The 27,946-nt window shown below is 51.1% G+C and overlaps 1 long non-coding RNA gene across 3 annotated transcripts; it reads right to left on the bottom strand.

Annotated features, from left to right (window-relative positions):
- Positions 1-588: 588 nt before the first annotated feature.
- On the bottom strand, positions 589-26,038 carry LOC308197371. 3 transcript variants are annotated; one of them, XR_013952878.1, is made up of 8 exons: positions 25,743-26,038; positions 19,560-19,865; positions 16,423-19,456; positions 15,081-15,237; positions 9,979-10,341; positions 7,233-9,683; positions 5,430-6,501; positions 589-1,013 (listed from the first exon to the last, which is right to left on the bottom strand). It is a non-coding gene; the product is annotated as an uncharacterized lncRNA (long non-coding RNA). The 3 variants fall into 3 exon arrangements; XR_013952877.1 differs by having other exon boundaries at positions 10,110-10,341; positions 16,423-19,865; XR_013952879.1 differs by lacking the exons at positions 589-1,013; positions 5,430-6,501; positions 7,233-9,683; positions 9,979-10,341; positions 15,081-15,237 and having other exon boundaries at positions 15,509-19,865.
- Between the last annotated feature and the right edge of the window lie 1,908 nt (positions 26,039-27,946).

The raw sequence follows: 27,946 nt of genomic DNA, 5'->3' as shown, positions 1-27,946 counted from the left end.
TGCAGCTACTAATATTTTGCTGGTCAAGTCAGGAAAATTGAGTATTCCCTACTTAATTGGGCAGTTGTTTATAGGATGTATCAAGTAGTCTGTGGAGCAGAACAATTCCCGCCTGAGGAGCTGCTCTAACCCATTGTGGAGTTATAGAATAAAGACACATTCGATCCTTTGGGAAAAGGGTTAGGAAAATACATGGAAAAAAATGTACTGTCCGTGCATAGTAATATTATGGCTGTTTTCAATCACTTGGTCCCTACAAAACAAAAGGGACCACTGCACAATATAAACTCGTAGCCCTGCCAAGCAGCAAAGGCAGAAAGAAAGAAGCGAAGCTAGCAGTAGCCGGTCAGGGCTTTACATATTTATAACCCTAAAACACCTGAGCTCAGTTTTGCCTCCCTCCTGTCAAAGCCAAACCAGCCTCATGCAGGCGCGGCGGTGGGAACCTGCCCCCAGAGCTGTGTGAAATGCCAAACAACTGAGCAGAGCCGGGCTGGGCCAGGCCAAGCGCTCCTGCAGAGGCTGGGTCAGAGCCTCCAAGGGAAGATGAAGCAAACCCTGGTCTCGCAGTCTGAGACCACCCCTTCCTGAAGGCTGACCACCCCTTCTCCCTTGGACCCCACAGAGGGAAAGCCCAGACCATCCAGGCTTTGCAGGATGAGAGCATCAGGCAGTGCCTGGTGGATGCACAGTTAAGCTGCTCACACTCCTTGTGTTTTCAACTAACCTCTCGCCTTTTGTTCAGAGGAGGAGAATGGCCCTGAGCAAGCAGGCTCTGCACCCTTCTTTGTGGAAGGAGAAGTTTTTTCCCCCCAACAGAAGTGTTTCACATCCAAGCTGGGCTGGGGAAATGTTTTGCTTCTTTTCAGCTGCAGGTTTTTTTTTTTCCTCCTGGTCTGGAGCTGATTTTTAATAGGTCGTGCTCAGTGCCGTGGGAGCCTGTAGAGATGGTCATCTCTGCTGGCCTGATTTTTGCCGTTATCTCATTTCTCACAGAGCCTGGGTGGTAGGACCTTTAGGGGAAGAGAAATTAAGAAAAATGACATTGCTGCAAATGAGACAAGGAAAAGCTTCCACTGCTGCAGCAGTGTTCCCCAAATCTTTCTAGCTTACAGATGCACACAGCAGCCTGTGGAGGATGGGCATTGCTCAGAGCTGAAAGATACCTGCCTCAGGAAAACTGCTTCAGAAACACTTCTAGTTTTGGTGCATCGCTACGAGCTCCAGCACAGCTAGAGCAATGCAAGTGCTAGCCACAGCAAAGAGGCAGGCAGACTGAACATTCAAAATCTGCTCATATGGGTGGAAAAACAAGGGTGAGATTTTCAGGCACAAAACCTGCAGAGCCAGCTCCAGGAGAGAGGGGCAGCTGTCCCTGGGACACAATGTTCTCCAGCACAATGCTGGAGCTCAAAGGAGCTACTCGGTTCCCCCCTGCAACTCCCCTCGGCCCCTTGCTGAGCAGAAAACCTGCCTGTATTAATTAATTAATTATTGGGCACTGCATGCTCAGTTAGTCATCCACGCACCGAGGCCCTTGCCACAGCGCCTTGGCACGCATGGGGCTGATAAGTCACAGCACCGATTTGCATTTGGGTTTCCCATTAAATCGCTTTGCGAGAGGTTACTGCTGAAAGCCTGCAGCCTTGCTGCCCAGCTGGGCTCTTGCATCCATCCCAAACCCACACTCCTCCCACCCCTTCCCCTCAACAGGGGTCCTGTTCAGCCTCTGCTACTGTCTTCCACAGAGGCATTTCTAAGAGATCCCCTGCTCCTTACCTTCGGCAGCTGCAATCCAGGCTTGTGCCCAGGCTGCCAGCAACCCAGGACATACGCAGGGTGAGCGCACCACAGGGTCAACTGGAAACCCCAAAAGCCTGGGGCCAAGCAGGCCTGCCCAGGGGAGCCCAGACACCGCGTGCATACCCAGAGGCAGGCAGAGCCAATCTTACGGCTCGGTCTAGGAAACCAAACCCTACAGTGCTGGGACAGGCGTGTGTCCCTGCGCAAGCAGCCAGGGAACCCACAGCAGCTTTGTATGGTCTTTGAAGCTAATGAATCGATGGTGGGAGGGTTGGGAAACCCAGACTAAGTGTCAACTGCTCTGAGGGAAGCAAAAATAATGAAGCAAGGCTCCCCCAGAAGACAGATTGCTTCAGAGCCCAGGAGCAAAGCAGAGTGGATACAGCTAGCTCAGGAAATTGAAAACAACTTTTGGTTAAAACTTCCTTTTGCTCTAACACTCGGTCTTTTATCAAAGCTCATTCAGACTCTGACAGCAGTGTGCAAAGAGGCTCTGCTTCATCATAATGTAAAAGACAGGCCCAGCAGCCAGGAGGTTAGCAGCTAATGGAACAGAGTCAGGTTTGATTTCCCTGGAAATTGCTCGCAGAGGAAAGTCAGGAGATGAGGAACGCTGCTAATGTCCTTCTGTGACACCATGCCTCCTCCTGCTCAGGGTGAAGCCCTTGCTTGTGCCCTCTGCCTTCACCCCGTGGCTTGTCCCAGTGCTCCAGCAGGAGGGAGAGCAAAGCAAAAGCAAAAAAGGCAGGGGGACATGAACTCCTGAGCCACGAGCAGACAGTGCCAGAGAGCAGCACAGCTCCTCACATCAGGGTTTTTCCTTCCCACTGATGTTGCTTTCCTAGCGCCTGATGTAAATCCTCCTGCCAGGGGGGTTACCCTGCCCTAAATGTGGCTCTAGCAGCAGATCCTCAGCCATCTGAGGAGTCTCTTCCAGCTCATGGGTTTGTGTTGCTTTTGTTTTTTTTAGCTGCCACTGGGGGTTTGTCTCCTTTTAGCAGTATCGCAAGGGGAGCGTGGAAAGCTGTTTTTCCACACCAAAGGAACTCTGGCACAGCCGGTTCATGTGTCGGATGCACAGTGCGTATGAAGGCTGTGCTCTTCCTTCAGGACACTGCGTCCTCATCATGCTGGGGCACATCCAAAGCAGAGCACCAAGAAAACAACATGTTTTAAGAGAAAGGGCCCAATTCATCTCCCTTGGGACTTGTAACAGTCAATGGAAAAAAAAAAATAATAAACTTTTAGGCTTCCCTGGGCTTTGTCCCATATGTCCCAACCCAGCTTGACGTCAGTGTAGTTGCTCCTGCTTTGTGCTGGATCCGAAAAATGGAATCCGTTGCGACAGGTCCCGATGAGACAACGGGAGAGCTGGGTCCTCCAGCCCCAAAAACTCAGCACACGGAGGGAGGAGCTGAGCCCCCCCCCATTTTACCACAGGCATCTGAAACTGCCTCATGATGCTTTTTAATGTTCTCCCTCTTTCTCCTCAATAAATCAGCCCTATCTTCTTTGTATGCATAAAAGTAAAAATAACTGGAAGCTGTGCTTGAGCACTGCTACCTCCTTCAAATCTGAGAGGCCTGGAGCAGATTACAAGCAGCAGGGAATAAACCATAAATGCTTAGTAGATCGATATTAAGAAGTAGTAAACACACCCTTGCCTTTCCCCTTTAAGGACATGAGCCTGTAAAGGCAGTTCACATTCTTCAGGCTCAAAATATTTATGTGTTTGGGGTTTTTACCAATGTTACCAATGCAGCGAATAAGAATTTAAAAGAGGTCAAGATGGATGAGAGCCCCCCTCAGGGGTGCTGCTGCCCACCACCCACCTTGCAAAAGCCCATCCTGCCCACGGCAGGCAGCATCCTGCACAGGTAGCAGACAGCACCACAGACATCGCAATGGATCTGGGCAAAGCCACCGTAGCCACTGTCATCTGCAGAGGTTTGCAGTGCTCGAGGGCTTTGCTCTGTGTCAGCGGGAGCTGCCTCCTGCCATGCCCCGGCAGCAGGGAGAGGTGCGGGGCCACGCACACAACTGTCCCTGCATACTTGGAGCGCAGGAGTTAGCGCAGAGGCTGAAATATCATGCCTATCAGTAGGGCCCTGTGAAGAGAAAATAGCAGAGGATCTGGTGGCAGCTTCCTTTCAAGACGTACAGGAATAGCTGCACACATCTCTGCCGGATCAGATGGACTGGATTCCTCTACTCAAATCCTTCAGCTTTGAATTCTGCTGCAAACCATTTTTCCCCCTCCTTGGCTTGTTTGTTGTTTCAGGACCACTAAATTACCAAGAATGGTTTACATTATATAACCACCCTGTCCTTATTGCATTTTGGGGAGGAGACTCTGACAAGCAGCCAGATCTAATTTGTACTTTAAATTGGCTTCTGGGCCAGACAGTCATGCCTTCCAGATGGAAAATCCAGTTGCACTCACCAGCAAATATCCCGGTGCGTTTGGCTCCTGAAACAGCTTTGTTTGTATCGCTCCAAAGCCTGCTCTGTCGCCTGCTTTACTTTTATACAGCTGAAGAGAGGCTGTTGGTCACCGCAGTTCCTGGTGAGGCAGCATCACTTTCCACCACCTATACCAGTTCAGCTGTCAGCCCTGCCTTGCTGTCCTGTTGTTTTTCCTAGAACCCTACTCAACAGCTGCAGGAGCTTTACAACTGCCAGAATCGGGATTTGTCTCCCTGGGAAAGTCCTTTCAGGTTGCCTTTTCCAAGGGTGACTCTGCTACACTTGCTCAACCTGTTTAATGCTACCCTGAATCAAAAATAATTTGAAGAAAGCAAACGCTATGTTTCTTTTCATGCCTGTGACAATTTGGAAGGCGCAAGATCCTCTCTTCTCCTGCCAGGGCAGAATCAAGGGTACGTTCAGCACTGGTTTAGGTTACAGCCAGGGTCTGGCCAGCAGCACGTTACACACGGGACTCTCTAACATTGCTCACATCAACAGGGATTTAAAATGCTGTTGCTGATGGTGACAAACCTGGGCTGTCATTTGCTTTGGAGGGAGCAAGTGAGGAGAGGTGGGCACTGCCTTGAAACACCCTCAAACACGGCTGGGAGCATTCTGTGAGCAGCCCTGTTCAACATGTCCAACTTGGGGAACAGCAGCCCAGGCTGAGCCACAAAACTCTATCTCACAGGCAGGTGCACCACCTGGGGCTGGCTACTTGCTTGTATTCACCCACAGGGGAAATAGCATTGGAAGACATCATTATCCTGCACCGAAGGCAGGTGTGAACCTGCATTTGGGGTGGCCTCAGTGGATCTGCGGCTTCCTCACAGTCCCTGTGACATTTTTTGCCCTTTCAGCCTTGCTCTCACAAGCCGCGTATTGTTCTAAGGTTGCATGGTCTGATGGATAAACCAACAACGTGATCCTCTTCCCACCTCTGCAAAACTCTGCCACACTTTTTTTTTTGGTAGCATTAGGCAAGGCCATTCATTCTGTGAGTCTTCACCCCTTTCCTTTTCTGCAAAATGAGACAAATGATCCTACTCTGTACATTGATCTAAAATAAACTGCTGACTAGGGTTATCATTTGAGAAAACAAGACAGATAAGCCATCAGCCACAGAGCACTTCGAGCCAGAGTTATCAAAGCCTTACCTTGTTTGCAAGTACTGAATCTAACGCTGCCCACAACTGCATTGTCCTCTTGGCCCAGAAAGACTCTTGTCACCGGGGCGCTAACTCTGCTGATGAGTCTCACACGGCACGTGACTTCTGGAGGTGTATCATCCAGCAAAAGGTGATGAGTGGTGCTGCGGGAGAGCTAAGAAGCCCTTTGGGGCAGTACTGAGTGAGGGCATCTGACTATTTACGTTGTGTCAGATGCTGATGGAAGCACAACCATCTCACCACAACCCTTCTGTGTCCTTCCCAAGTTCCTCTGTGTTTTCAGGGACTCTTTCTGCCTAGCAGCATTCTTGGGACCAAAATGAACTCTTGGGAAAGGTTAAGAACAAGCTTTCTTGGGATCGTCATCTGTGGACAGCCAGAGCATGCAAGGAAGGTCAGAAGACAGCCAGCCACGCTGTAGACAGGCTCAATGAGCAAAATCACTCCTGAAAGTCTTAAAGAGAAGTGCCCATCCCTAAAAACCAATGCTGCAGCTGAAAGCATTTGGGTGGCCTCTGCCCCGATGGGCAACGAGCACTGCATTGCACAAGAGCAGGACCACAGTGGCTGGCAAGGACGGAGAGGCTCAGACAGGCACGCTTCTTGTGCAGGAGAGCTGAGGTGTTGAGCAACACCCAGCAGAGACAGGCAGATCCACAGCCAGGTCTCTGCTATGTAGTCTAACAGTACCCACACATCTCCTGGGTCTCCTCCATCGCCTCTTGTAGGGACGCACATTTAGCACAGTAGTATAAACCACCATCGAATCTGAGTGGTTGCACTTTATAGCCACTTCAGCTCAGGCCCAAACAATTGCAGAGTCCACCGTAGCAAAGACCAGGCCCGTATATTATTTTAAAGCAGTAGTTTGTTTTGGTTTCGCTCCCTTGCCTGCACCTCTCTGAAATTGCCCTCTGTTTGTTTGGGATATTTGCAGGCATGCAATGTTTTCCCAGCCAACTTTGCAAAGGATGTTGCCGTCCTAACAGGCTCTGCCTTTGACTCCTGTGCTGCTGTGGCCAAGTCCTTGGACTCCTCTGCAGAGTAAATCAAATGACTTCTGCAAAAGCAGATGTGAAAAAATAACATATGCAAAATGACTGGCACGTAAAACTATGAGCAGTAACTGCAGGTGTGCAGGAGAGCTCCAGGGCTGATGCTTATTGCTCCAGCAGACAAAAATGTCTCAAGGACCCGGGGCCTACGCTGCATAATCCAAGTGAAACTTATGCAATTCTTCCCACTTTGTGGAAACTGGCATTTTGGAAAGTAGGGAAACTGCAGCCCAGTGACCCCCAAACCAGTCCCAAGCACTCCCAGTCCCTGCCCCCATTTGATGCTCCCCTCAAGCAGGATTGAGAGGCCCAGCAGCAGGGACTAGCTAGAAGTGGTTTCTTAAAAGATGGAAAACAAGTTTCCTGAGGCAAAAGAAGAATCAGGCTTGTTTCACTTTGAAGGCTTGTTTGTTTGGCGCCTTTGGAAATGAGAAAGAAAACAGTGGTGTTTTTGATAAAAAAAAAAAAATCCTCCAAATGAAGAAACAAATCGTGAAAAAATGAAATAAGACAGTTATGCCTTTTGAAAAAAATGTTGGCCAGCCACAGTGCCGTGCTAAGTCAGATGTGGCTCAGCACAGCTCAGCAGCAAACAAGGGCCCTCACAGACCACCACTGGCAGCAGCTGCTGAAAAATCCTGCCCTGGCTTGGAGCTCACACCCCCTCCTCCCACCCTGCTGCTTATATTAATTGCCTGCTACTTGTACAGTCTCAGCAGCACACGTATTTACCTACCTGTTAACGCTGAACTATCATCTGCCACACACCAGCGTCACCAAGTCTCTTCTTACGCTGCCTCTGCACAAACAGCACCAAGTTTGCAAAAGCATCCTGACCTCTAGGAGAGACCTGAGGAGAGCCAGCAGGAAGGCATGCAACCATCCTGGTGCCACCATTCCTGCTGTGGAGCTCTACAGCTGCCTGCGCAGCATTGCAGGAAGCCCACTTTGTAAAATTCTGCACACTCAGTCACACACCCACCTTGCCCATGAACAGTGCCACCCGTTTACCACTTCAGGCAGACTCCCCGCCAGCACTCCTTGCATGCACACCGCCGCTTGCTACAGCTCACCACTGCACACAAGCTGCTCACCAGCACTTACTGCCACCGCAGGGCTGCCCACAGCCCGCCACTACGTGAGTGCAGCCCATTTCTGTCTGTGGACAGCTTGGCAATAGCATGGTGCATGGCACAATCAGCATAGCGGCAACAGCAACATTAGCACTCGGGTTGTGGCTTGCAATAAAATCAAAAGTTAATAACAGCAGCAGCAGATTATGTGCAGGACTGAGGATCCTAATTGCTGTTGGGATTCTAACGTTGGTCACTCACCACGTACCCAGGATACGCAATCTCTGCATGGCACATTCTGTTATCCATATTCTTATGTTTGTCCTTTTCGGCATCGCTGGATTTTCAAATAAAGTCCTTCCCTAAGGCAACTGAAGATGCCTTAAATTAGAATGCGATTGAAGTAGCTGTTGGTGGTGTTGCTGTAATAACGGCGTTCCTGTATGGAGCCAGTAGCTGAACTCGATGATCCTTGCAGGTCCCTTCCAACTCAGGAGATGATGTGATTCTGTGATCTTTATGCCACCCTACTATGCTGAGGAGCATCCATCATGGATTAATTCCTCCTTCCCTCTGTAAATTTATTTATTAAATGCTGAACTGGCTGATTTCTTGGGCCTGCCCTTCCAAGAGGCACATGATGGCTTTTGCAGGGAGCTGCACTGGGAAGAGCAAACAGTATGCAACTAAACATTGTTGCTGGTAAAAAACAAGAGCTGCGCAACAGCAAAGTAGCCCAACAAGCTGCCTCAAGCTCCCAGCCTCACTAGCACAAAACCATGATGAATAATCCAAAAGAGTAATGTTCAATACCACATTTCAGTCCTAAACCAGCTAGTCTGGTTAATATTTGTACATACAGCATGTGTGATCCTACAGAAAGCAGAGGGAAAGATACCTTTCTTGGCTTAACTGCCATCTATGTTCACATCACAATTGCAATAAAATTACGTTATCTTCAGTTACCTTTGCACGTATCTATCAAATGTCCCATAGTCAAAACATCTTGTCTCACAAAATACCTTACCGCTTGCAAGTGTCAAAGCAACTTTTCTCCTTCTCTCCTTAGACAAAACACATCCTCACCTCAGTGAATTAACACCACGCAGGGTTTCTTAGATGATTGCAGAAACCCAAGAGCTTCAGTGCCAAACCCATGCAGCCCCACACTTGTCACCAAAGCATTCAGTGCTCCAACACTGAAAACCCAAACATTTCCCCTACTTGCTTTCAAAGAAGCAGCTAAGTCAAAAGCCTCAGCAGGACCCAGGAACCTGAGGTGGTGTCCACAGGGCTTGAGTCCCAGTGTCTGTCACAAAGGTAAAAACCCACTTTTCTGTGGGTTTTCCTCTTCTTCCTCACATAAAGGACAGGGCCCAAGCACAGGCTGTGGGCTCAGTGCCAGCTGCCCCCTCACCTCAGCAGAAGGGAAATAGAAAGCAACTGGAAAACTCAGGGAGGGGGGAATAAAAACCAGGAGAACACCAGTTACCAGCAAAACACACTCAGTTTGGGGGAAAATTCAATGCAGAGCCAGTTAAGATGGATTTAGATGGTGAAACACAGACGAAACTAAACCACCACCTTGCCCCGTGTGGAAGGGGTACCGGTGAGACCTGCTCCTCTCCAGCAGCTGTGGGGGTTCTGCCACGGCAGCCCAAGCCCCTCCCGCCCTTCCTCCTCCTCAGGGCTGGCAGGGCTGTTCCTCACACCTTCATCCCTCACTGCTCCCCTATTTGGCATTTTTTCCCCTTTCTTCAATCCGTTTCCACAGAGGTACCACCAGACCCTGTGGAGAGGGAGGCATGAGGGCAGTGCCGGAACCTTCCGGAGCCTCCTGGAACCTTCCGAAGTTTTTCCCGCCTTTTTCTCACAGAGCCCCCTCAGCATCGCCGCCAGCCCCAGGTCGGGGGGGGGGGGGGGTGCTCCCCACCTTCTCCCCGCATCCCGAGGACCCAAAATAACTCAATCTCTCTGCTCAAGGAGCCATCACCAGCTTCCCCATAGGGTTCTCCTCAGGTTGGCAGTCCTTCGCCTCTGCCATGGCTCTGTGACAGGCAGCATTTTGTCTTCCCCTTCAAATCCAGCACAGAGGTGGGACTGAGAGGGATCGCCTGTGGGAAGCGACCCCGTATGCTCACCACACCGCTCACACCACCTCTGCCCAAGTTTCCAGGAATGACAGTAATTAAGTTGTAAGTGCAGTGCTTGCTCCCCACTCCCCATATGTTTTCACTTCAGCCATACAGCAAAAATATTTCCTGGCATCTGTCTTCAATTGAGGGCAGGGAGGGAGGTAAGCTGGTGGAGAGGAGAGACCCGTGGAAGGGACATGCTCTTTGAGCCCCTTTGGGAGAAAAAAAAAAAAAAAACAAAACACAAAGATGCCTTTGATCAATTTTTCATTACCATGATGCTACAAACAGTCATGGTGAAAGCAAGCAGTGAGCATGAGCCCCATTATCTCAGGTCTGGCTGACAAAGTCTGTGCATCCAGCATGCCCTGCGTGCGGCTGCTCTAGCACCAAGCTACAACCTGCCTTGCCACTTCCACACGCTGCTTTCCAGGCTCTGAAAACCTTCTCCCCATCGACAGCCGTCTGCATTAGGTCTGTGCAGCCTGTGGCATCGCTGGCAGCAGCGGGTGGGAGGTGATGCTGTCTTGGCTTTATTCACGCTTCCTTGCAAAGAGCTCGCATCTCTCCCAGGGATCTCGCTTCACTTCTGGTTGCTGAGAAGAATGTCCTCATCTTCACTTGCGTGTTTCCTTGCCTGAAAACAAAGAAGAATCCCCCCCAGGATTAGCAGAGCAGATACCAGTGCAAAAGCCAAAACAGGAACAGTAACATGCTAGCAAACTCACCGCTGGCCTCAGCGCAACGCTTCTGCCTGGGAAAGCACAGAGGCACCACGTCCCCATCACTGCGTACTCATGTGCAAACCTCAGAAACCTGGAGTAGGAGACAACAGTTGCAAGCAAAAAATCAGAGACCACAGCAAGGTGGAGATCAGGATCCACACCTGCTGCATATTGGGGAGCACACAGAGCTAGGTTCAGAAACGAAGTCCTGGCCAGAAGATGAACAGCTCCTCTTCGCTGGCAAGTGCTCATGCCATCGTGTTCCTGTGCACAACTGGCCTGTGCCATGTGAGCAATGTAAAATGGTGTGGTGAAATATCACCTGTAAGCAGCTCTTGCTCTTACAAGGTAATTTCACCTCACCCCTGTTCTCCACATGCACACAGAGAGCTTATTATCCTCTCTTTCCATCTGCAGGACATGAGGTTTTCTCTTCAATATTATAACCCTTCCAGCAGATCCACTTGTACGTTTTTTCATATCCTTGCTGGGACATATAAAAAAAGCTTCTCAGTGCAAAGCTGTTTTCCATGGCACATCCTCCAGGCTGCCCTGCTCCTTCCCACAAGTTCCAACCTTTCTCCCCAACCAACCTCGTACCAAAAACTAGTGTTTACTTACACTTGAAACATGTTCCTGCTGTGTTGCGGCCCCTTTGTTAACTTACAAAGGCCTTGTGAAAAATGCCTGCCATTTCCAGAGGGAAAGCCAAGTAATTAATGACTATCAGAGCCCAGCTAATCGTTCTGCATGCATTACCTTTGCACAGAAGCCAGCGAAGCAATAAAATCACCAGGGCCAGCGTGAACTACTGCATCACCCAAATGGAATCACCTGCTGCTATGGTATTTCCATAAAACCCCATCCCCTCTTCCTCCGGGCCACTCCACCCCCACATTTCTTTTCCTGCACTGTGGACTTAAAGGGCAAAAGCATTCGCAGATTGTTCATCATGTCATAGAAAACATCAGAATATCTCATTGGGCACCTGCTAACATTCTTCACCTCAATAACCTGCAGAAACCCCAAAGATTTACACCCTAAAAACACTACAGTATGCATCATGCTTAAAGAACAGGGAGATATATCCACATCCAACACTCAGTGCTGTCTTACATGAGACTACGCAGAAAATCCTGACTTTGCAACACACACCTCCTTTACTCTCCAGGTTACTCTATGTCTCCAGACCCACAATGGGAGAAGCTGAGCCACATCTTTCCACACAAGTGCAGCTCCTCAATGTGCACAGCCCCGCACGATCAGGAAGGTCGAGCCTGCTGCCACACTTCCAGGTGGTCCCAATTAATCCCACGGAGTTCAAGCACAACACGTAATCGGGAGCTCGCCCGCGCAGTCAGCAACTGGGAGCCCCAGACACGCTGTATTTATCTGTAAATCAAAGTGAAGCTAAGCAGCTCCCCGGCCCCGACAGCATTGGTGTGTCTCCCAGAACATATTACAAATGATTTTTATGACATGCTATGTGTCTTTCCATGTTGGACAGTGTTTACTCAAAAGTTTCTTCCGAAAAAAATGCCAGGGGCTGTCCATTGGGACCACAATAAATTCAAGAGGATATGCCGTCCTGTTTTATTTTTTATCCATCAATAGCCATTGTGCTGTTTAAAGAACCGAGAAGAGTTGTGTTAGTGGAAAAGCTTTTCAACGCTTTGATTCCCTTCTCCCCCCTCCTTCTTTCTCTGCAAAATTCCACTTGCGATTCCCCATCATTTTTTTTTTTCTGGGTGGTTATGCTAAAAACTTCTGCCCAAAGGCTTCTGGATAAATTCTGCCCTCAGATATGCACATTCAACTGCTGGTGAAATTAGTGGCTTCTTTGCATGCAAGTTGCAGGAAGGAATTTGGCTCAGCCAGCAGCATTTTCCGAGCGGCCACAGAGTGCATGCACACCAATTGTTCAGCCCCACGCTTCAGACACCATGGCCCAGGGGCAGCCAAATTCCCAGACCCCCACGAGTCGCATACCAAAACCTTCGTGGTGATGAGCTGTGAGGAAGCATTCCTCAGCACTGGAGGAGGGTGTAGCACACCCGCCTGGTGTGCCAGCTCAGAGCCTGGCCGCTGGGCTCTCCTCTCCAGGACCTCACCTCCTTCTTGACCACAACACTGCCCAGCTGCCTGAAGGAATCCTCAGGTAGGGTCATCACAGAGGAAAGTTGGCATTGTGCATTAAAAATATGCATCACCTCCACACCAAGGGTTTCCCTGGGGTTCTGGTGCACTGCTGAGTGGTTCAGCTCATGTAGGACCCCGCTTGTTCTCCACTGACTGCAGAGGGAGATAGATATAGGTAACATGGATGCCCTGTAGTCCCTCCTGCTTTTCCCAAACCTCGCTGACTGTAACTTGTGCCAGATTTACCCACCTTCATTTTCAACCTTTGGGCCTTCCTGATATATCCCATCTCCTGCAAAGAGCGGAGCCAGGCTGCCTGGGCAATGGATCTCTCCTAGGGAGGTGGGGTGGAACTACCCGTAAGGACTCCTGGATCCTTTGGACAGGACAAGCAAGTCTCAGAAGGGCTTTTTTCAGGACTGCAGCAAAACTCAGATGACACAGACAACACTGTGCTCAAAAGTCAGACCAAGACCAAGCTCAGACCTCTCCCACAGCTTCAGAATATTTGGTGCTTTATATAGGCATATATACATTTAAGTGTGCATGTGTACATGTATATCACAGAATCACAGAATCGTCTAGGTTGGAAGAGACCTCCAAGATCACCCAGTCCAACCTCTGACCTAACACTAACAAGTCCCCCACTAAACCAGATCACTAAGGGCTACATCTAAACGTCTGTTAAAGACCTCCAGGGATGGTGACTCAACCACCTCCCTGGGCAGCCCATTCCAATGCCTAACAACCCTTTCGGTAAAGAAGTTCCTCCTAATATCCAACCTAAACCTCCCCTGGCGCAACTTCAGCCCATTCCCCCTCGTCCTGTCACCGGGCATGTAGGAGAATAGACCAACCCCTACCTTGCTACAGCCTCCTTTAAGGTACCTATAGAGAGTGATAAGGTCGCCCCTGAGCCTCCTCTTCTCCAGGCTGAACAACCCCAGCTCCCTCAGCCGCTCCTCGTAAGACTTGTTCTCCAGACCCCTCACCAGCTTCGTTGCCCTTCTCTGGGCTCTCTCAAGCACATATTTGCAAGCTTATACATGCCTGCAAATAAAATTAACATCCCTCAGCCATTCTTGATTCTGGTAAAAAGGAGTTATGATGAATGCTGGCTCAGTGTTTTGGGACCCTGGTGTGACCAAGCTGCCGTAGAAAAAAGAACTGCTTTTAGAAAGCCTGGTTCTTTCATGTATGCACACACTCTCCTTGAAGAAATCTGCCACTGTGAGGAAATCAGGCCAGAGGAAGCAGCGCTGTGCACGGCTGGTCCCCACGTTATTTCGGTTAGTGGCAGGGCAGTAACAAATTGCAAGATGGGTGGAGAGCGGAAGAATGAAGCAGCCCAACATTGATCTCTTCTGTTCATTCAGCTAACAGATGAATCTCCAAACATCCACATGCTGTTCTTCAAAAAAAGCAAACGCTTAGCGTGCCCACCCCATTTGCAGCCCAAAGGCCTTTCTAGTGTTTGTGTCCATCTCCATTTCAATCCTAACACCCTCTCCTCCATGCTGAGGCACATAGGGAGAAAACAACATCCCTGACCCAAGACCCTGTCCACAAACTTTTCAAAACAGGTTATTCCCTCTCCCAGATTTTGGGAGCCAACCTAAACATGTACCAAACGGGGCTGTTCATAGAAATTTCCCAGGTTAGCTGTTGAACTGAAGGCATTTCAAGTCTACAGAAGCCACCTTTTTGTCAACAGGATTGCTTAACAGCTCTCTGGAGCAGCACCTTCTTCCAGAAGCACCTAACTATCTCCTGAGTTACATAAACGCTGTCACCTTCTTCAGACATTCGGTTGACTTTTTTTGGCCCTTATCCTGTGGTTCATGTTCTGCAGCAGCCCCCCTGACATCTGTGAAGCTGGTCACTGAGTAAACACTCCATGCCATCAACAAAAACACCAGGAGGCGACTTTGTAGGAACGCACATGGCTTATAGATCTATTGGCATGGTGCAGAAAAGATTTCTAACCTTCCAAAGTCTCCACATCTCCATAAACCTGAGGGTTTTTTTGGACTGAACCTGCTCTGTTGCATCCAAGTTGTCCCAGTGGAGCTGAACCAAAAAAAGCCTAATAAACTGCTCAACTAAGAGAACAAAAATAATTACCCCCAAAGGAAGAACCTCTCCAGAGTCTTGGCTACGTAACACAATGATAAAACGGAGTAAAACTGGTCTCAGTCTCTTTTGACTCCAGAGGCCTGGATGGATGTTGTTGCCATCACTTTGAACTGAAGGACACAGGCCTCATTTATTCTTCCTTCTTCATTCCCTGCCATAAAAGCCAGGAAATGTAGTAATATGGCATTTCCAGTGCCATTTCATTCACTTTGTGCCTGAATTATTTTTATTTCCCAAGGCAAATGAAGAAGTGTGAGACAAGCGGCTGTCCTTAATTCCAAATTTCCTGCCATTGACCAGTTTAAACCATAGATCTAATGTTGTTAGGACAATATTTTCTTCCATACATGTCTTGCTGGTGATGTTAACTACTTACTGTTTATTTCCTACAGCAGCTGGGAACACGGAAACATGTACTGAAAGGGCTGAGTCACCTCCCCGTTGTCTAATGTTAGCATCACAGCCTGGACGCAGCTTGGTTAGGATGTTCTTGCCTCCAAAACCAGGAGCCCCTGTAAGGTTGGAGCACAGACCTCCAAAAAAAAAAATATAAAAAAAGGAGAAACAAGTAGCGAGAAGCAGCGCCAAATGGGGAAACGCCAGGCAAACGGTGAGTGGGGATGGACGGACAGTCAGACCTTAATCCCACTAAATGGAAAGCAGATAGCCCTGATGGGAGGGGAACTCCTGCTACTCTCATCTCATCATTTGAACGGCGAGATTTCAGCTCTTTGTGGACAAGCAGGGCTTGCGAGAAACAGGGGGAGCCACTGCCTTTATCTTCTCCCCAGTTTGCACTGCCAGCTGGAGGCGAGCCCCCAGCAGCAGCCCCCAGCACCAGCCTGGGGACCCCCCATGGATTCAGTTTGGGTTAACAACATCCGTGTTCCCTGGGAGCCAGGGATTTGTTGTGGAAACGCTGCCAGAAGGGCCTAGCTTTGGCTCCTCTTCCCAAACACTTGCGGAAAGGCTGCAAAGTGTCCACCGGGACCCCGAGCTGAGGGGAAGATGAAGGCGAGCAGGGAGAGATGCCCATCAGGGCTGCGGCTCCTGCCAGAGAAGTGGTGCAGTATCAACCCCTGGCACTCTGGGACAGGTGGAGTGTCCTCTCCTTCCTTCCCTCCACAATCCTCCTTCCCAAAATGTTCCTCCAGAAAAGCAGAAAAGGGATGGAGCTGAGGAGACCATAGGCACCAGGGAGATGGCTCAGAGGGCATTTCACTGCCCTCTCCACCTTTGCATCTCTCCATCAGCAAGGAAGGTGCCATTTGGGACTGCCAGTCACCAGCTGGGAGATAAGCAGGGGTGCAAGAAAAAATAATTACCCTTCTATTTTTTTAGTGAAATACAGCGAAACAAGGATAGGGGATATGAAACTGCCGGCAGGAAACCAAGTCTTAGTGAAGTGAGGTGTAATGAACAGAAAACACCAGTCCATAGGACTCTCCGCAGGGGATGATCACAACCCTAATGGAGCCATCAGAAAAATATTGTTTTCCTTGCAGTAACACCTCAAGCCCAATTTACTACAAAGAGGGGAGAGCTGTAAAAGAGTGGGAAGTCTCTTCATCCAGCGCTGCTTCCCAGGGACCGCATGAGGCCAGTTCAATTTGCACCTTTTATCACCCCCGCCTGTGTCTCACTGCTTCGCAGGAGCCCTCTCCCCAGGGCAATAAAACCAAAATTACCGCAGAAAGCAGGCCATGGAAATAGCTCACCTGGAATCCAAGGGAGCTTTGCTGGAGCGAGAGCTGCCAAAAGACACCACTGGACCCCTCTGGCACCAGCAGATCCTGGTCTCAGTAACATCCTTCACACCGCGCCAGGCGCCTGTTCCCTGCACCAAAGCACTATGAGCTGAGCTCCTCATTTCTGTGGGTGCCAAGTTACATTCTGCTCCTTCCCCTAGACCCCCCCATCGAACTCTCCCCTTTTTCAGGAGACCCTCTAACTTTTTCCATCATTTTTCTTCTCTGTTTCTGGGAAATGAGGGTCTAAACAGCTGCCTGCTTCTCTCCTGCTGCAGCACTGCAGAGGATGAGCTGACCTGCCGAGCACCCCCTCCCTGACCCAGCGCTCCCCTCTCTCAGCTTTGTTTTCAGGCAAAATTAGGCTGAGTTTCAAGCAAACCTGGGCTGAGCTTCAAGCGAGCCTGAGCCAACTCCTAATTTATGCTGTCAGTGTATTGTTCGGGGTCAAAGCCATAAGACACATGGAGTCTTTGCTTCATTTTCCCTCCAGCCTGAGAGAACATCAGAGACACCCTGGCTGTGTTCTGCTGCTGGCAGTCGCCCGGACCATGGCACATGGCAGGACTCAGCTGGAAGCCGAAGGAGGCAGGTCTCAGGGGCCGGGCTGCGCAAAGGGTTAATGTACAGGTCCCCAAGTCCGACCTGGGCAGTTATTTCAGGGTCATGCTCCCAAGCGATAAATTCTCAAAAAACAAATCTCACTGCAGGGGAAGATGCAGTTTCTCTTAATTACGCAGAGATGCATCTTAGCAAGTAACCCTTTGCCTGCAAGGGGGCTGCACGTGAGGGTAGGGCTCAACTAGGAAAATGTTTCTTGATTTGAACACCCACAGACTTCAACTGTACTTTGTGGATGCTGGGGGGTTATCATATACATTTGTCACTGCACAAACTGCTGATGGCATTTAGCTTTGCCCCTTTCTACATCCAGCCACACCTGAAACATTGCATCTCTCTCTGTCACTCTTTTCAGAACATGCAACAGGCACACAAGAGCCAGAAAAGCCACAGAGCCATTTCCACAGCAAGGTAGGCACTGCAGGCCGGGGTGTGCAGCCAGAGCCTCCCACAGCTCCCCAAATGCTGGCCAACACCCCTCGCACCATCACACTGCTGCCAGAAAGGCGGTGAGCAGAGCACAAAATGGAGCAGGAAAAGGGATCTTGCTTCCTAACAGACTTGCCAGGCAAAGTGGAGAACAGGAAGGCAGGCTTTCTCGTTTGGAGACCTGTACACCAGTCCTGTAAAAGTCACAGGAGAAAGGTTTTGGCAGATTTTTGGTTTTGCAGTACAGGCAAAACCCTAAACATTCTGAATTAACAAGGGGAGCTGTAAATCAAACCAGAATTGGGGTGCTGAGGTGGGAAGACCCCACGTGCCTGCTCGCTTTGCCAGCAGAACGGATGGAAAAGTTGACCAGAGCATCTACTTCACGCACAACTCCCATGTACAAAGTGAAAACGAGCCGCCTCTTCACAGCATCAGCACAAAGGAGGCAAACCATGGTCTGCCGTGGAGCATCTGCATCTCCTCCTACCACAAATACTGACCTCAAAGAGGCCACCAAGATGATCGCACAGAGGCCAGCAAGGCCACAAGCTGGAGCACAGCTCCTCACCTCTGCAAATTTTGCTCTCCCCGATGGGAAAGTTTAGTCTTGCTGGAAGCCTGCATTTATCTTGTGGCTGAAGGAATTGCTCTGAACTGGAGACCAGTAAGTTAAACAATCTCCCCAGCTTGTCTTTGTGCTGCAAACATGTTACACAGCGCTTCAATAGTTTGGGCAATAGTGGGGCTGTGTGTCATGTATTATTTCTGACCATCTGGAACAAGCATTAACCACAAATAAGCAAATTTGCTTGTTCTTTACTGCAAAGAAAGAAGAGCTTTGCCAGAGTGGTGCTCATTTCCACTGATGACAGATGTTTCGGGCATGCTTGGGTACCGACATGCATGCAAACCAGAAATCACCCTCCTCCGCCCTGAGGACCCGCCAAGTTTTACAGGCTGAGATTCAGAAAAATGACAAAGGAGGGTGGGGGGGGAAATCTGCTTTTTAAGTTGACTCCAGTTTACTTTTTTCCTGGCTTTTTGGCCCGGACTCCCTGCGGAGTGAAGCTCACCCAGTGGCTCCATCTCTTCGCCCTGCCAATTCTTGCAGCCTCGGGCAGCTTGCAGGCGACGCGCAGCGAGTCGCCCAGGGCAGCCGTATGCTCAGGTCTGGAGGGGCACACAGCAGCACGTCTGAACTGGTGCCTGGAAAAGTCCCCAAACCAGGGATTACACGCTTCCTAAAGAGCCAGCCCATACCCGCCCGCACGCTTTCTCCCCTGCCTCTCATACACTTGCACACAGGCGGCTGCTCGCTTACTTTCAACCTCCCACACGAGCCAGAGGGACAAAATGAAATCAATAAATAACCGCTGTTAGCTCCTGCACTTCCAAAGTGGTGCGCAGGGATTTGAATCCATGTAACTTCCATTAACCTCATTTAGAGTCGAAAATGCAACACCCTGGCCACTGCTCCGTGAACGTCGAGGCTTTGCTGCAAGCCACCAGTGCTGGCAAGTCCTCGCTGTTTCTTTGCCCAGATCCAGGATTTTTATTTATTTATTTATTTTTGAGATGGGCAGCTGCTGTCCTTAAGCTCCCATTTCCCTGTTACTCTTTCCAATTACGAGCATTATTCAGAGGGGGGTCCAGGACCTCCATCCCTGGGTACCTGGGACTTCGGTAGCAGGCTGTCAGAGCACTCTGCACTTGGCTGCTAACCTGCACGCATTCCCATTTCCAGGCAGTCCCTTTTCCTGCAGAAATTGCCCTGAAAATACATGTGCCGACACTCCCTACTACCCAAGCAGCAGCAGGAAGGTGTGTTCTGCCCCGTTTTGCAATCGAGATAACACTGCTGCATCCCAGCACTGCAGGCACTTGTCACTCATTTGGTAAAGCACAAGGGAGAAGAACACAAGGGCTCACTTACTGCACAAATTACTGCAGCCTGGATAATACAGAAAGAACAAGAAAAAAAAACTTAGATTTTCTTCAGCCCTGCTAGGCAGCCGATGTAGTTAGCAAGGGAAACCAATTGCAATCTTCCTTGCCTTCACTCTGTGTTGAGCTGAGCAGCTCTCCAAATCGCAGCACAACAGCACATTGCTGCTTGATCACACCCTGATCTGCCCAGACCTTTGGCCGTGCATTTTTAGAGGCTGTTCAGAAGTATCAGGAGACGAGGCAATTGTCCTGGTTAGGAAATCCTTTTCAAGAAACCCAATTTATAATCGGAGCTCAGTGCAAAAGAAAGCATCCTTCCACAGGAAAGGGCCTTCAAAGTGTTCGGGGACAGCTCTGGAGGCAGGTGAATTGTTCTGGGTTTTTCCTGTGTACTTGCTTTCTCTTTTTGTCTGCTGGAACGAAGACAAAAAAAAAAAGATGTTTTTAATGACAAAACAAACATTTTTGAAATTAAAAACAGAAGAGAAAGGAACACATACATTTCAATCTCATGCAACTGAAAACCCCACTTCAGATAAAGACACTTCCATACATGCTCACTTTCTAGGGGGGAGTCCATTTTGAACACTTACATCAAAATGTTTTTAAACAAATGCCTTTTGTTTAAAGAAATTCAGCTGCGTCTTGAGCAGCTCAGCACACGTAAAGCCAAACGTTCATCCTGTTGGCAGAGACATTTTGCCAGCAGAACATTTGCAAGGTTTTCTTGCACAGAGACCAGAGTTGTGCTCTTTTCTTCACCGTCGGCATCACCAGCACAGGTGATGGATCTGTGAACTAAATCCATGGAGAAAGTGTTGTGAAAAATAGCTGAAAAATAACAAAAAGACTAGTTTTGCTCAGTGAACAACTTGCCTACTGCTACATTTAAGCAAAGCCTTCTTTCAGGTCACGCCTGGAGACAAGTGAGCAAGCCCCAAAAGCTGTATTTACACACATAGAGGCACTTCCACACACCTGGTCCTAACGACCAAGTCCATCTACGCAGCACAGAGCCACTTGCAAGGAAAACGTGTGCCTCCGCACACAGCTGCGGAGCAGTGGAGTTTATGAAACCTCGTTTACTACATCCTCAACCATCTGGCTTGGGCTCTCCGGTGTCTGATACAAGCTGTGCTCACGCACAGCCTTTCCCTCAAGCAGAACACGGAAAGATCTCTTTTTTAACCTTTTTGCAAGGCCATCTATTTCCACAAACCCCCTAGAAATTAAAGCCTTGGGGCTTTCCTTCTCCCTCCCTGCCCTCCGCTCAGGACAAAGCCAGCCAGCTGGGAGGACACAGCGGAGGCACCACAAACCACTATCCATGGCGCAGAATCGCAGGTGAGCTTTGCCCCGAGCTGTGCACCAGCGTCCCCATGCACCTCTCGCCCTCAGCCTCCCTCTAGCATAGTGCGGGATCTGCCACCCTAAAAATAGGCACCCGGCCGACAGCTGATCCCCACACAAAAGACCCTCCGTATCCCAGGAATTTCACATGGCTGGCAGACCGGGGAGCAGCGCTGCTTTGTGCTCCTGGCCCCAGTACAGCCGTCAGCCTGTCTGTCTGTCCGTCCCCCAGCATCCTGAGCTTGCTGCAAGCCCGAGCAGCCCCCGCGGATACCTCCCCCAGCCCTTCCCCACACCCTGCCGTGGACAAAGCCAGCATTGATTTGCAATGACAGATGCAAACCTGGGATTTCTTATACTTAGAGGCTGGGCTTATTTTCTTTCAGCCTAAATCTTTTATTTCTGCCCCATTTTCTCCAAGTTCCTGCAACCTTTATGGCAGCGCTTTGCAACATCCACACAAACTGCTTTGGACACGCACACGATGGGAGCTGAAGCCTGCGCAGCCCGTAGCAGCAAGCTATGGAAACCCCAGAGGCTGCTGCTTGGTAAGTTATCAGCAAAGCGCTGCCATGAGTAATGCTATGAAAGTTAGTGTTTTTCAAAATAGCAATGGCAAAAAAAAAAAAATCACAGAATCGTCTAGGTTGGAAGAGACCTCCAAGATCACCTAGTCCAACCTCTGACCTAACACTAACAAGTCCCCCACTAAACCAGATCACTAAGGGCTACATCTAAACGTCTGTTAAAGACCTCCAGGGATGGTGACTCAACCACCTCCCTGGGCAGTCCATTCCAATGCCTAACAACCCTTTCGGTAAAGAAGTTCTTCTTAATATCCAACCTAAACCTCCCCTGGCGCAACTTCAGCCCATTCCCCCTTGTCCTGTCACCAGGCACGTAGGAGAACAGACCAACCCCCACCTTGCTACAGCCTCCTTTAAGGTACCTATAGAGAGTGATAAGGTCGCCCCTGAGCCTCCTCTTCTCCAGGCTAAACAACCCCAGCTCCCTCAGCCGCTCCTCGTAAGACTTGTTCTCCAGACCCCTCACCAGCTTCGTTGCCCTTCTCTGGACTCTCTCGAGCACCTCCATGTCCTTCCTGTAGCGAGGGGCCCAAAACTGAACACAGTACTCGAGGTGCGGCCTCACCAGAGCCGAGTACAGGGGGAATCAACATCATTGCAACAGCCTGTCCTGAGCACGCGCCTGTTAGCCTGGAGGTTTTGCTCCCACCTGGAGAGGGGATGGGAAAAGAGGTACAAGGGGAGCACCTGGGGACAGCAGCATTGCCCCAGTGAAACATATGGGACACTGCAACTGCTGCACTTATCCCAGTGTGAGATGGGCACGATGAGCTGGGCAGCACACAGCAGGCGTCACTGTAAATTGCCAGGAGAGGAGCCAGGACAAGCAGGGCACCTTTACAGGATGGCCACAGTCCTGTGTGGGCAGCCAAGGCAGGAGCTGGCAGCTCCAGGCTCTGCCTGAGGCTTAGCAGACATCAGGGCCATGCAAGTGCCACCTGCTTTGGCCAGTCAGGGCCACAAAGCAAGCCCAGTGCAGATGGACAGAGGGCCACAGGAGCCTGCTGAATGTCTGGGCTCATCCTTATGTTACCCACACGCCCTCCAGCCCTGCTCAGCGCAGCTCCCTGGCTGCATTTCCCCGCTCGTGCCAGCCAGTGGCATCAGGAAGGTGCAGGGCTGCTGACACCAAAGCCCTTTGTTGTATATTTATGCCCTGCCCTCTGCAAGCAGCTCGCCAGCTCCTGTCCCTCGGTGTCTTGTCTCTCCTTGCTTTGCAAACTGGCTCCTGGCAAGCCCCTGTCAAAGTCCAGGGAGCTGCTCCCTTCCCACTTAATCCTTTTTGAACAAAACATAATTAGGCACCCGGATTGCACTGCCTGCTTAAAAGGCAGGGGGTTGCACTCCTTATCAAAGGCACAGATATGTGCAATGACCCAAATCCCAACTACTGCCTCCATTTTGTACCTGGCATGCTGAAGATCACGCCTCCTGCTGCACAGGTGGGTACTGGAGGCAGGGCTCTGAACGAGGCTCATTACAACAGCTCTAAGAGTTCCCACCTCCATGAGCCTTGTAAGGGAACGTCCCTATCATTGTCCTTTTGTTCACAGAAAGGAAAACAGAGGCACAAAGAGCTTAGATGACTGCCCACACATGCACAATGGTGCTCAGCGATACCAAATCCTTTGAGCTCGTAAGACACCAGGGGCTGACCCATGGAAGGGCACAGTCATGGTGCAGGTAACTTCCACCTCCCTTCACACCCCTCCTGGTCCGTGTCTAAGATTTATCCCATTCACATCCGCAGGGATTTCCAAAACCTACGCTCTCCAACAACAAGACCAATATTTGGATGAGACCAAATGCCCAAGGAAGGGTGCAACACCCTGGCAGGGACGCTCTGGGCACCCTGCTGGGGACAAACCCTCTGCTGACCCCACAGCCCCTTTCCTCCCCCCTCCAGGGACCCGGACAGCAGACAGGCACCCAGAGGGACTGATGGACAGGGTTTATTTATGAACAGCGCATGTCTCCACAGCCCAGAGAGCCTCCAGCTGTCTCTGGAGACGCTTGAAAAGCCATGAGGCCAGAAAGCGTCAGCTGGGGGAGCTGGTCATGTTGCAGAGGCACTGGTGGGACAGGGCAGGAGGAAGAGGAGGAGGGCCACGGCAGGCGATGGGGCTGCTGCAGCACAGAGCGGGTGTCCCTCCCATTTTGTGGAGGGCTTGCACTTGGGAAGGCGAAGGGTGGGGGAAAACAAGCAAGGTCCTGGATGGCAGAGACCCACACACAGAGCTCACCTCAGAGCCAGGGGAGGCTCTCAGGGGTCTGCTCACCATCAGAAAACAGAAGCACGAAGCAATACAGCCCCAAAATCTCCACCCTGAAACACAGCTGAGTTTTCCACCATGTGCAAGAGCGCCTCAGCCAAGGCCACAACCACCCCAAGGGATGCCAGGAGGAACCCGGCGACAGCAAACACCAACCGCTGTGACCGATTTCCAAAGCATTTCCCGTTTGCTTTCCCGAAACCCCTTTGCTTTGTGCTGGAAGGCTTTGGGGCAGCCTCAGAGGTTTTTTTTTGTGCCCAGGGGCTGAAGCTGCAGTTCAAACAAACGTAGCATTGGTGAAGCTTTGAGCACCACATTGTTTCCCAAAATACCGCTCCCCAGGCCCCAAAGGACTCACGGGAATGAAGGATGCAAGCACCGTTTTCTGCTTTGAGCAAACAGATTGCTCAGTGGCACCGAGATCTAAAGAATTCACCGTAAAATGCAATCCTCGTGCTATTTTCTTTTTAACTTCTTCCCTGGAATTTGGGGGTTTGCTCTCCCTGGGAGGCTGGTTTGGGCAGAAGCTTGGAAAGTTTCAGCTCTTCTCAGCAGCCCAGTTTGCCCTAAATGCTGGGCTCACCCAGCTCTCTGTAGGAAGCCCCATCACTGGGCTCCATCTCCCTCCTCTGGGCTACTTTGGGGGCAAAGCCTAAGTCCTGTCCTCCCAGCAGACCTGGGCCCAATGGCTCTCCTGCCAACATGCTTTTCCCCAGCTAGAAGGGAAGTGAGCTCTCCTCCTGCCTGAACAGCCGCGTGGCAGCTTGGTGACAGGATCAGTGCCTCCAGCCCTTGGCTCCCACGTACACCTTTAGGAAGCACTCGTGTGCCTTGGGGAAAAAGCTCTGGGGTGCACAGAGAACTGTTGCTCTGTAAAGTTACCAAACATTTCATGTGTACAAGAAGAGAAAATCCCTAAAGAAGGCCGTTAAAAAATTAACCACAAGCATTAACGATGTCTCCTGTGAGGCGGGGGAGCCCTGAAGGCACACACAACTTCTCCAGGAGCATTGCTGGGGATGGACTTGCCATGAGCCACTGCTGCAGATCCCCAGGCCTCCCCCTTGTCCCCCTTCCTCCTGCATCCCAGCTCCTGGTCCTCAGGAACAGGCTGGAAACGCAGTCCCAGCTCCGAAAAGCTGCTGCCATCTCCTGGAAAAAGAATCCTTCCCTGGAGAGAGGCGAGAGCGTGCTGGGGCCGTGAGCCAGAGGGGAGCTGCGGCCACCAGCACCTGTTGCTCTGGGCTGGCCTAATCCTTCCCTGTGAAGTCACGGTCGTCACCCAGCCAAGCAAGGGTGACTTCAAAAAATAGGATTAGGGGCTTGTGCTGGAGGGAGCAGTCAGGGCCACCCTTGGGACCACGCTGAATCTCAGCACAGGCTGCCCATGGGCACACTTTTCCCCTTTAACCTAACCAGCACAGGCAATGCTACAGCACCAGGGCTGCTTTGTCCCCCTCCTGATTGCAAAGCCAGCATCTTCGCTGCAAGGAAGTGGTGCAGGACGGCTCCCCCAAGCCAAGCACTGAGACACCAGGACCCTCTCACCACCAGGATGCTGGAAAGGCGAAAAAAAACATAATGCTGCAACCCCCTGGCTTCCCTTTCCTCTGCAGTGCCCCATGGCTTCCATACAGCTGGCCAAAACACAACCTGCTGCTTCTGCAGGCCTGCAGAGAGGTTTCTTGCAGCCCCAGGAGCCTCTCTCTGGCACTGATGCACATTTCTATAAGCACATATGTCAAACAATACTGAGGCTTTTTCCCCCTCCCCTAAGAAAAAATAAAATAAACACAATCTCAGCCATTCCTCCCTGGTGCCATGAGGCTGAGGGACTTGATTTGACTTCCCCGAAGGATGGTGCCTATGAAGGCACAGCTGATGGGCTGTGCCAGGGCTGTAAGCTGGCCCATGTGAGCATCACTGCAGTATTTATATCCCTTTATTATGCTCTAAACCCTTGTGGGGAAACAGGTGCAGAGCTGCCTGCAAAGCAGCGGCTAGCAGCTCACACCAGTGATGCTCCTTGTGGCTGCAGGGAGGCAACGTGGGCTGACGTGGGTTTTGGGGCGCATCTTACCTCATGTCTCAGCTTCCAGCTGCAGGGGGTGGGCTGGGGGCACCCACAGGTCTTCCCTAGGGAGGAGGGGAAGTCTCCTTCAGAGAAAAGCCCTTCCAGACACAGAGCAGGCTCTTCCCACCTGTAGTGCTCTGAGAACTCCCCATCTTCCTCCTTGGTCACTTTGCGCCTCCCCTTGGGGGATCCCTAAAGAAATATTTAACATCCTGAAGCCACAGCACCCCCAAACAACCCAAAAACCAAAAAGCCCCACAGCATGGTGACCAGGGTGTGGTGTTTTATCAACTCCAGCTGATTTATCACCTCCACCCCTCGCTCCTCCTTCAAGCAGGTGCTGAGGTTTACCAGGATCAGCAGCGAAACAGCCTTGTGCCCTGCTCTCAGAGATGCTGCAGTGGCACCGCGTGGCACCTTGCCAACACGCACCACCTCAGGACGTGCCTGGTTTTCCTGGAAAGGAGGGGGGAAGCCCTGGGTTAAGTGATAAAACATTCACTCACACCCCGCTGCTAGAAAACAACATTTAGCTATGAAACCCATCTCTCGCGAGTGGTGCTGCGCTGCTTGCCCAGAGCAGGAAGAATTTGGACACTGCTGTGCGGTCTGGGGTTCAGCCCTTCCCATGCACAGTGCCTTCGGCCTCCCTTTCCCCCTGAGCAGGGGAGGAAGAGGCAGTCAGCGTCAGGCTGCGTCCCCTGCAGCTGAACACCTCATAAATCTCCCTTTGGGAAGGCGGGGCAGCCCTGCTCTCACCCCGGGAAGAAAGCAGGGATTGTTCAGCGCCGGGCTCGGGCTGTGCCAAAATGCAAGCGCTGTGCTGGGGAGCGGCTGGTGCGATGGCAGGGTGGCTCAGGCTGGGAGAAGACCCCTGGTTTCCCCCCCTTCAGACTCTGGGGAACAGTACTTCCAATTTTTATGTTATTTTCAAAAGAAATGATGTGCTGTGTAACAGGCAAATGGAAACGCACAGGTCAAGTCTGCCTCGACCACTCTTCCTACCCATGCAGGTAGTTGAGATGGGTTAAGGAATGTGCCCAAGGACATGTGGGGTCTCAGTGGTGGAGATAAACCCTGAGCCACTACGTCTCAGGCTGGAAGCCTTGTGCTTTAACCAGACCACCCCGCTTTGCCCCTCAGACCAGCTTCGTGCAGCTTTTCTCAGTTTAACCTCACCCAAACATCCTTGACTTCAATACAAAGCCGTGGGCACCTTTCACCACCGACAGCCCGGCTTTGCAGATCTATAAAACATCTGGCCCAGCCAGGAGAGACCCCGTCCTAAATGTCACCGCCCCGGGAAGACGCTTCCTCTCCCTCCACATGGCTCCCGCAAAGGTCGGGGAGCCAGAAGGAAATTTATGGCCTTCCCCTCCTAAAGGACTTCTCCAGATGGGTCTCCAGTGCCGGGATTTTTTTTCCAGGTGAAGGAAGAAAGGAGGAGGAAGGAGCAGAGCAAGGGCACAACTGTAGGTCACATTTTTCTGCTCCCAACAAACCCATCGGAGCGGAGGGGCTGCTCCTCCAGCCCCCGGGGCACCTCCCCGAGGCCACCCGGCACCCGCAGCGGTGCTCGGAGGCCACCAGTGACACAAGTGCAGCTGCCCCACGTCCGGAGCTACACCCCGACGGGCGAAATTGATGGGGCTGCGGGAAGTCCACCAGGCCGCACGCTGGCCCCGCAGATTGATGGCCCCGGCGACGAGCCGCGCACAATGGCCAAGTTCAGGCTGCGGCGGCCGGGAGCTGAAAGGCGATGGCCATAAATAAGCTGGGGGAAAAGAGGGGAGGCAGAAGGCTGGCAGGGAGGGATAAATAAATGCGCACCCCGTGGTGGGGGGGTGCAGGGAGAGGTGGTGCTGCTGAGGGGGGGACTGGTTTGGGGTGATGCTTCTGGTTCAGAAACACTGAGCTCTTCCCCCACAGTCTTTCACCCAGTTATGAAGGGGCCACGTCACACATCCTCCCCCCAAATATGCCAGGGGTCAGTACGGGGGATATTAGGGTTATAATTACACCATTACCGGCACCGTCTGACGCTTCCCCCAAAGACCTTTAAATCCCAGCAGGTTTCTCCACCACCAGCCAACCCTCACCACCTTCCTCAGCCAAAAACACTGACCTTGGGCTGTCTCTCCTCTTCCAGCCATCGGCCACTGATCAACAGGGGACACGGGGGGGAGCAGAGCGCACGGAACTGGACATTT

The sequence above is a fragment of the Anser brachyrhynchus genome (genome assembly GCF_964034855.1).
Source record: "Anser brachyrhynchus genome assembly, chromosome: 6".
In the NCBI taxonomy this organism is placed as follows: Eukaryota; Metazoa; Chordata; class Aves; order Anseriformes; family Anatidae; genus Anser; species Anser brachyrhynchus.
Note: the sequence above shows the minus strand (reverse complement) of the source record. Positions and strands in the feature narration are given on the sequence as shown.